Consider the following 10,334-nt stretch of genomic DNA (forward strand, 5'->3'; position numbering starts at 1 on the left):
CATTCCGTGGACAAATGAGTTTGGAAATTCTATATCCAAAGTCCTTTTTTTTTTTTTTTTTTGTAAATTCACAACACATATTAGCCTGTTAAAGATTCCTAAAAGACCTACAGCAAGAAAACTTTATTTTTTTTGAGTCAACTGGATTTTCACCAATATCTTTGAACTGTTTTTCAGCGGATACCTGTCAGCCTCCTGCAGAAATTCTGCTGTAACCCCACATATTTTTGAGGAGGCAAAGCTGATGGTAAAGACAAGAATTTGAAGAGATGACTGTGAGTTCACATCACACCCTTGTTACATTGAATCCGAAAAAATATATATTTTTTATTTGTAGAAAAAATATCCAAGTTAAACCTGTTTATTGTCTGAGCTGGACTTGGTAGGTAACAAGTAGAAAGCAACTTTTAGTTTGCTCCTACCCCTCCAAAACTGATATTCACCTTCAACCCCCAGGTTCCACTAACCAGTACAACTCTGGGAAGTTCTCCATTGGCTTTCCTAGTTACCAACAGGTGATAAATTAAAACAAAACAAATCCCCAAGCCCTACTTTTTTTTTAAGGTAGTGAAAAATCTGGTGCAGTAGAAAGTCTAATCCATATAAACCTTAGCCGTCTCCTCTCACAGCTCTGTTATCACTCGTGTTGGAAATCTGGGACTAGGAGAAGGGGCCAGGCTGATTTCCTGACTTCCTTCTCTTTGTATTGTTGCCCCCTTCCCTGACTGTGGTTTCTTTTCTCTCCAGAGACAGGGAAAGTTGGGCAAGCAAGGGGAAGATGGAAAAGTGGAGTAAACTTGACTCATGTTATAATTTTTAAAAAAATGTTTTATTTATTTTTGAGAGAGAGAGAGAGAGAGACAGAGCGTGAGCAGGAGAGGGGCAGAGAAAGAGGGAGACACAGAAACTGAAGCAGGTTCCAGGCTCTGAGCGGTCAGCATGGAGCCTGACGTGGGGCTCGAACCCATAACCTTGGGATCATGACCTGAGTCGAAGTCGGTCGCTTAACCGACTCAGCCACCCAGATGCCCCTGTTATTATAAATTTTTATGTTTATTTTTGAGACAGAGAGAGGGAGAGAGAAAGGGGGAGGGGGTGGGCAGAGAGAGAGGGAGACACAGAATCCAAAGCAGGCTCCAGGCTGGGAGCTGTCAGCGCAGAGCCCGATGCAGGGCTCGAAACCACGAACTGTGAGATCGTGACCTGAGCCGAAGTCGATCGCTTAACTGACTCAGCCACCCAGGTGCCCCGACTTGTGTTATTATAAATCTGTTGTGATCCTTTGAATGTAGTGGACTCTGAATGTAGTTTGACTTTGCTCTCGTGGGACATTTGGTGAGGTGTTTTGTTTTTTTTTTTAAGATACCTCCCTTTGTCTACATTATAGGATGTCGTGCAGTAATTGCTCTGCTGACTGTAGTTAAGGCTTCTCAGACTAGCCAGTTATGTCTTCTTCGTTCTCTTGGCTTCTAGTGGCACATCCCCACTCATGGGGTCATGTCACCCTTCCAGACAATCTTTCCCATGATGACCCAATCCACCTTTCTTAAGTAGGGTCTTTATTTGCCCCACCAAATTCTGGAAGTGCTAATTACTCCTAATATATCTTGGTCGTAGACCCCAGAAAAAAGTAGTTCAGGCCACAGTCCTCTGTGTTTTCAAGTATGAGTCAGACATCAGTTCCTATGTCTCATAAAGTCCAGAAGACATATCAAACTCTCCCAGTGGTTTCACTGACATATCTCTCTTTTGGTTTGTGTTATGGAAGAAACGCATCTAATGGCATTGGAGAATGAGGATGAGGGCACTTACTAAATTGATTATGACTTCCAAGTAATCCTCAGTGCCAGCTTCCTTAAAGTCTTGCTTGATGGGTTAGAGATTGCCAGTGTGGTAACGTGGGTGGAATGCCTCCATAACCTCTCAGGAGTCCCCTTCAATAGGTAAGCCACCACCTAGCTTTGTGAGGCTCGTTGGCACCACCTATATCGGGCCTCTTCGGAAACACTTAGACGAGAGAAATTGCCCCATTTAATTTCCCATTGAAGATGACTTAATGTACACAATCCACACTAATAATTTTTATGAGGAATGAGCAAGAGGAACCAAAGCTGAAATAAGAACCAGCCAGGAGTATAACCGCCAGGACTTAATCATGTTTTTTATAATGCGTAAAGCCTACAAAATAAGAGAAAAAAAATGGAAAGTATTAGGTTTATGCACCAATTATTAGCTTCATATGGTGAGTTTTACAACCATTAGAATGCGGACGGAGATGGAATATCGCTTGTAAAAGGCTCACTTTGCTCTACTGCCCAGTTCATGGCCATCAGACAACAAATTAATTTCCCCTATAAATACTTACCCATGCTAGGGCTTGTTCTCGTCCTTTGGCTTTGATTGTGTTTGACGTTTACAACAATACCTTTGTTTGCTCGGCCATCTTCCATTGTCAGCGTTGGCTCCAAATGAGCCCAAACACATTAAACCATGAGAAATGATACTAGAGTTAGGAGTGTCAGTTATAAAAAGAAAAGGCAGTTCATACTGAATGTCAACTCTCTGCCTCACGTCCAGGCATCCCCTCTGCAGGTGGAAGAGACATGGAAAGCACACTGCCCGCATACGATATGCTTGGCTTTGGCTACTCAGTGCCTCTTTAAAAGTTGACTAGGTTCCATCATTTAAAAACCAAGAGCTTTAACGACAAGTTTCTGTTTAATTTCTCTTAAAGGCTCAGCTATTCAGGCAACAATGGCCTACTTCTCCACATGACAAGCAGCTGGTGCTGGGGAGCAGCAGACCGCTCTCGAGCAAGCCTGTGCTTCCCAGTTTGCCCACAAGACTTACCCACTGGCATTCTTGCTGCCCTTACAGACGGCGTTCTGGACTCCTACTGTTGTCCAAGTTCGGAGAAATCTTTCACACCTTAGCCCCTTCCATTTTCAAAGGCAGGCAACTCCAACTTACCCTGAAGAGCCTTCTTTGATCTGAATGGTTGAGACAATCCCTTAACCCCCAGATTGTTTCAAACGTTATTTGGTTTCTCTCTTCTAGTTTCTGCCAGCGCATTCTCCCCCCCAGAGAGTTTGTTCTGTTCTTTTGCTTTAAAAAGGAAAACAAAGTGTGACTACACATCTATTCTCCAAAGACCATAGCTCTTCAAGGCTGAGAGCCAGATGCCTGATTTGTTTTCCATCCAGAGCTGTACATACAGAAAAAGTCATCGACACAAGGCCATTCTGCTTTTGACCTTCCTAGGGCTGAATGCACAGCCAGTCAACACTGGAGCTGAAAATAGAACCCAGGACTTTCAAATCATTGTTCTGCTTGCTGGGCCGTGCTTCCTCCCATAAGAACTTGGTTAAACAACGTCCTGTTTTGCAATAGCAGAAATCATAATATACATATGAGAAAGTAGGCACGGAAGAAACACAGGTCTCACTCTCGGGAAAGATGGCATGGTAGCATAAAAGGAGTGTGAATTCATTTCTAGCACTGCAACTTACGGGTTGGGTGCGCTCAAGAAATGTGTGTTGAATCATCGACTTTGTAATGTGTGGCATTTTGAACAGGAGTTCTCGCTGAGTGCCAAGAATGTATTTGCTTGGCAACCCACAGAGAGGAAATTTAGGACGTTAGAAAGGTTATCATGAAAATGACTGAGCTGGTATATAAAGATGATCAGGGACCTGGAATCTGGGTGTGAGTTTTCAGCAGAGGGTACCAAGGGTCATGGGAAGGACCGTGAGGTTTTGTAACACTGGGATTCTTGGCTTGGTGTCTGAATAATAGGAGGGCTGGAATTGGTGGATACTTTTCCAAGCTCCCAGGAAGAGTTCAGAACTCTCTCTTCTGTGCCACCACCGTGCAGAGGGCTTGCCTTTCTCAGGGCTCATCACACTGCATTGGTTTTCAGTAAGCTCCCTGAGGGCAGGACTGTGTGCTTTTCACTGCCTCTGTGCCTCACACAGCCCGTCCCAGAAGGCAGCAAAGCAGAGCTTAGAACCAGACTGAGCTGGAGTGTGGGCTTTACAATCTGTCGGCTGTGAGACTTTGGACAAGTGACTTTTTTCTGTGTCTCAATTTTCTCATTTGTAAAACAGAGATAGTAATAATTGTTCCTACCTCAAACAGTCATTATGAACATTAAATGAGTTACCACTTATGAAATTGTTAGAAGAATATTTGGTACATAATCAGCATTCGTTAATTGTGAGTTGCTAGAGGCCCGCCATATATCATTTATGAATGGGTAGTGTAGCTAACAATATAGGATAGTTAGAATATAGCAGGTGACTTACTTTGTGTGGATGACTGCATGCAATTCATATATATATATATATATATATATTCATATTTGAGAAAGAGAGCGTGAGCAGGAGACACTGACAGCAGTGACGCAGAGCTCGAACTCACAGACCATGAAATAATGACCTAAGCTGAAGTCAAGAGGCTCAACCGACTGAGCCCGTACCCTATGCAGTTTTCAAAGCAGGTGCATGTGACAGCCATTCCTATGGCTACATATTGCAGATGAGGCACTGAGGCACAGAATGGGTTGAGGAGCTTACTCAAGGCTACATAGCCGGCGAGTGACACAGGAAGGAGTTGAAACGATGTGGTCCGATACCGTATGTTTCAGCAGCATTCTGCCAATTAAGTATAGATTTATACTAAGGTAAAAGCTGCATTATGATGTTCTTATAAGGCTCAAATATAATCATTTATTGACACTTTGAAAGTAGCAAAAAATTTACATATGTGAGATGATGGTGATGACTAATAAACCCATGAGGAATCCAGCTCTTATTAGCCTCACTTAGCATATCAAAAGGTGTTAAATATAATAATTAGCCTTAGGAACCAAAGAACGAGTAAAACCAGTCATTTTGAACGCAATTTGATATGCGAGTGTCACAGATTCAAGATAACAGCCATTCAGTAAATTAACAAAAGGGCTCTGAGAATGGAGGGCCACGGTCTTTCGCTTGTTGCTTTGCGAGCCTATACTTAGTTATGATATATTTTCCCTATTTGCATTCTTAATCTCTGACTACTTTCCTCAGCTATAAATACGAGGAGAAATCATGCCACTATTTTTGTCTTCTCAGAAATTTTTTGGAGTATTCCATGGAAAGCAAACCAAAGTTGAGGTTGAGAGATTAAGGTTTCTGGTTCTGACTTCATTATCAAGTAACGCCTTCTAGAACCTGAAGCAAATCTCCCAGTCTTTCTGGGCCTCAGATTTCTCTGTCTTCCAAAGCTTTGGAAGCCATTGATAGTACAATTCCTAGTTCCTTTAACAATCTTTGGTTTTCCTCCTGGGCATTTTTATTACAGGGCGACCCTTTCCCCATCCCTGCCCCCACACGTATATTTCAACCTTTTTAGAATCAGAGTATTGTACAGTCAAAACACTGCAAATTTAATCTTTCCTTCTCTTCCCCCCTCCTTTTTTCCCCTCTTCCTCTTCTTCTTCATCCTCTTCCTCTTTCCTCTCCCCTTCTCCTTTCTCTTCCTCGTCTTCTGCCCTGAAATATTGTCATTAAACTGATAGTGTATCTTAGATTTAAAGCAAAAAATCAAGCCCAAACGAAAAACGACGTAACATCCACAACCACAAACAAAGCTAAAGCAACTCCAAAGGCTTGGTTGATGAGTGAACCGGCTGATGTACTGAAAATAAGGGAAGAGCGCTCAAAGTATCATTACGCCTCCATTTTTTTAATAAAGTTCAGACCCTCTTCTTCCAGGGAATGAATTTTATTTCCTCTCTAGCAGCTATGATCCCTGCCCCGCCCCCCATTGGTGACAGCACCCTATCAGAGACAAAACACTTTTAAAAACTAAAATGTTTTTATGCATTTGACTCTGCAGTCATCTGCATGTACCGGTGACTAATCTGTGTGAAGCCCAGTCATTTATTTGCAGTCAGCTGAGAATACCAAGGGGCCCTCCTTTACTCCAGGCATATCCAAGTGGGAGAACAGCTGTTCTTTGTTTCAGGAAAGGATGGGGCAAAGGTTAGCTCATGGGTAGAGTTTCCTGTTTGTAATGTCTGAAACCAAGGGAGGTGCCAACAGTTTTGAAGGTTTTATTAAAGGGGAGATAGTTCTTGCGGGAGTAAAGTTACGATGAAAGTAAAATTCCCTCCCCAGTTGATGTCTTGGCCTTTCAGATGTGCCTGAGACTAATCATACAATTTCCCTGCTATGGTCCTTCAATGGCTCCCCTTTCATTGCCAGATAGAGTCCAAATACTTTAGCAGTCTCTAAGCTCTATTCAGAATTATTTGCAGTTCTATGAACTCACCTTGTTCCTTTGTGCTTGGAAATGATCTTTCTCGTATGTTCAGCTGGACAGCCCCCCTGCTAAGATTGAACTGTGCTGTCTCCCCTTGGAAGCCTTTGGTAGCTCATCAGGTAGGATAAGAGCTTCTTCCTTGTGTTCTCAAAACATCCCATGCTTCTCTCTGTCCAAGAGATTCTCAAACCTGGCTGAGCAATGGAGTCACCAGAAAAGCTATCAAATCCACCAATTCCCAGGCCCTCCTCAGGGAGCTTGATTACACCTGTCCGGGCTGGGATCAGGCTTCTCTGTTTAATGAATCCAGGTAATTCTAATGCGCAGCCAATGTTGAGAACCACTGATTTATTATAAACTTTATGATATATTTTACTAAAATGTTTGTGTAACTTCCTTCAGATTAAGTTTCTTGAGGACAGGAAGTATTTTTTATTGATATACATATCCTCTGAAATTTAAAAAAATACTGACAGTGTTCAATAAGTAGTGTATGAGGAATGAATGAATGAATGAATGAATAACACATACATATCCCAACTTTCCATCCAACTTTCCACCCACCTATGTTTAGAAGCTCACTTATGCTCATGTAATTGTTTAGGGTAAGAAGTGTGGAAAATAGAAGAATCAACGTGGAGCCCGAGTGTTTGGGGACAAAGCTTACAGGTTTTTTTTTTTTAATTTTTTTTTTAACGTTTATTTATTTTTTTGGGGACAGAGAGAGACAGAGCATGAACGGGGGAGGGGCAGAGAGAGAGGGAGACACAGAATCGGAAACAGGCTCCAGGCTCCGAGCCATCGGCCCAGAGCCTGACGCGGGGCTCGAACTCCCGGACCGCGAGATCGTGACCTGGCTGAAGTCGGACGCCTAACCGACTGCGCCACCCAAAGCTTACAGTTTCAGAGAAGTGTTGGAGAAGACAAAATAAGGCCTGAAAGAAAACCTGGGAAATTTTGAATTAATTTAGAGCAGCTGTGAAAAAAACAGAACTGTGAAATATGACCTGGGCAGGAACTATGAGAGGGAAACTAACACAAGAGATCTGGGGGCTAGAGATCAGGAGATGGGAACGGCCAGCTCACAATGTAAGACAGGGGGAAGAGATTAATTTCTACCTACACGGAATAAAAATGCAAGGTACATCAAGTCTTTCCAGCAGAGACTTAGCTTTCCCTTAAGATCCAGGGTCTAAGGCCTTAGTCAAGGTGTTCTAGAAGCCTGAGAGAGAATCAGTAGGATGGGAGTCAACCTTCAGCATCACTAGGCTCTGCTATACTCTAACCATTGTCCTACGAATCTGTATTTTGTGGGTCAGAGTATGTGCTAAGTGCTTTATATATGTCATCCCTTCTAATATGCAGGCTTAAGCTTATGAAGTAGGCTTTATCATTGCCAGTTTCACAGAAGAAAATGCTGAGGGTTAGGGGAGTTGAGTAAGAGTCTCAAGTCTCCTGTACTATAAACGGTGAATGTCACCTTGTAAATGGTCAGTGAATATTAACAAGCTCCAACTTGTTAAGGCTCAGGTCCACTAAGTGGCCTTGAACAGTGAGCACCCAAACCTCTCCACTTCTGGACTCCTAGGGAATGTATTTTTCGGAGGCACATGCTCTTTCTCAGAGGAAGGAAGATGGACAGGAATACTTAGAATTCAATGATTCTACAAGGTGGGAGAAGGCTCGGGTATAAAGTTTGGACTGTGTTTTGTTTTTAAAGAATGAGTTATTAATGTATTCCTTTCATAATATGGGAATTGGCTATCCTCCATATATTGTGTCATCAAAATTTTAGTCTTGAAATATTTGGTTTGTCATTTTAAGGGGAATTCCCTCCCTATGAATCTCCCTCTTAACTGTTGGCAGCCGTGTTCGGCCAAGCTTCTCCTCTCTCTTATCTTAATAAACATTGAGGTTCCAAAACAAGGTTTGACCTTAGCTATTAGTCTCACCGATCAGCTTAGTCTTTCTACATTATTGTGTGATGAGGATGCCTGCAGATTTGTGTTTACTAAAATCAACTTCCCTGATCAATCAACTGTGATGACTACTGTGTCTGGATTAGTTCCTGTAGACACAGCCCTCATGCCAAGCACGTTGGAACTACTGGCCTTTCCCCCATCCCTGTCCACAATTCCGTGGAAACTATAATCACCCTGCTGGAAGAGAAGCTTGCTTGGCAGGATCCCAGGAGTAGGTTGGAGTTGGGACATTGCTTTGACTTATTGGGAAAGAACCCCGGTTTAAAACTTAGTTGAATCTTGGTTCAAATCCTCACGCTGCCATTTGCAAATGCTTCCGGGGACAAGGAGAGCTCAACAAATGTTGGTTTCTTTCCTTGTCTCCCTTTGTTGAGAAACAGGGCACTCTTCTTTCCAGTGGATCATTTCTGTGATGCAATCATATCTACGTTCAGGCCAACACACCCACACAAGAAGCACACGGTTATGGATTTTATTCTCTGCTGCTCTGGTTTGTTTTCAAGAAGCCAGGATTTCACAAACAACTCATGAGAAGTCTGTATTTTGTGGCAATTTATTATCCCATCTTTCTCCAAAACGTGGATGTTCTCTTAGCCCCGGCTTTCTGACATGCGAAAAAATATATTTTCCTTCTCCCTCAGTCTCTGTGTTCTGATAATAAGTTCAGATGAATATTTTCTCAATAATAAAAGAGAAGGTGACTGCCACCGGCATTTATAGCTGACCTTGCGTCAGAATTCAGTTGGGCAACTCTTACCTCACTTGCCAGAGAGAGGCAGTGTGTGTCAAGAGATCTCTCTAGAGGTAGTCAAAACAAATGGCGGTGCCTGACCTTGGACACGTTCACTCGTCCTCCCTGGTCTTGGGTTGATTCCTCTCTGTGAAAGGCAGATTGTGCCACATGGCATCTAAAATCCATTCCTCCTCTCAAATATCTGAGTCTACTTCTTGCTGATTTATAAGAACATATATTGACTTGCCCGAAGATAAAAAGACATTAAATGGCAAATATTTAACAAGAGAACTGGTCTTTCTCAACTCTTTCTCTTTTATGTCTAGGTTATAAAATTATTATAGTGATTACTTTTTCATCACCCACCTAATCCCATAAAACACCTCTCACTATATAAATGCACATGGCCTATTTTCCTGTAGCAATTACTCATTTTGCCCATGGGAATCAGGTCTTTGCTGAAGGCTGGTGAGGGAGGGTGCCAGCTTTTTGCTAGCAGACTTTATTTTTCTCTCTGGGCAAAGGTTTACTGTGGCTGAGACCAACTCAGCATCATTATTGTCTTCCCCTAAGGGAGAATTACCAACTACCGTTTAAGCGCTCCAAACACTAGTGACCTGTGCCATGAAGATGGGGGAGAAGGGAAGTAACATTTACAAGTGGGAATAAATGAGACATACTAGATTCTCTTTATTGTGCTTCTCATACATTGCTCAGTGTTAACTAAAATTTTTACATAATGATCTCATTTCTTCTCTTTTACACTCATGACCTCCCTTCAGAGCAAGGCTTAAAAGTTCTTTTACAACTGAGAGCATAGAGGCTCAGAGATGTTACTAAATTCCCCATGGCCGCCTAGACCTCTGGCTAACAAAGCCTGTGTTATTTCATTTCATTAGCACGGCCTCTGACAGGAACTCCTAAATGTGTCTATAGTGGGTAGAGAGAGGACGGTTCTGGGATGTGGAGAAACCCAAAAATGACCCACACCACTGAAGCCAGCCTGCCAAAATGGCGTCGTCTGTAGTTGCAAAGCCTCAAAAAGGGACCTCATGAACCTGGAAATAATTCCTGAAATATCTGATGTCAAATCTCTTATGTCAAGAGGGTGTTGAATCCTTTTCCCCGGTAGAATCACAGAAGACACACATTAATTGGGATGTAATAATAATGGATTCTATTGATAGAACTCATTATGCTCCTGGGTCTGTGCTAAATACCCCACCAGCACTATCTCATTTAGCTAGACAATGCCCCAGAAGATGGGAATTAGCCTCCTAGAAAGACGCCTGCATTGAGAATCCTAAAGAGAT

At 42.5% G+C, this 10,334-nt stretch overlaps 1 long non-coding RNA gene across 1 annotated transcript; it reads right to left on the reverse strand.

Moving 5' to 3' along the window:
* Positions 1–1,325: 1,325 nt before the first annotated feature.
* On the reverse strand, positions 1,326–3,049 carry LOC121040629 (uncharacterized). The gene is made up of 2 exons (XR_005795380.1): positions 2,971–3,049; positions 1,326–2,586 (listed from the first exon to the last, which is right to left on the reverse strand). It is a non-coding gene; the product is annotated as an uncharacterized LOC121040629 (long non-coding RNA).
* Positions 3,050–10,334: the final 7,285 nt, after the last annotated feature.

The sequence above is a fragment of the Herpailurus yagouaroundi genome, unplaced genomic scaffold (genome assembly GCF_014898765.1).
Source record: "Herpailurus yagouaroundi ecotype Mexico unplaced genomic scaffold, PumYag 182, whole genome shotgun sequence".
Classification (NCBI taxonomy): domain Eukaryota; kingdom Metazoa; phylum Chordata; class Mammalia; order Carnivora; family Felidae; genus Herpailurus; species Herpailurus yagouaroundi.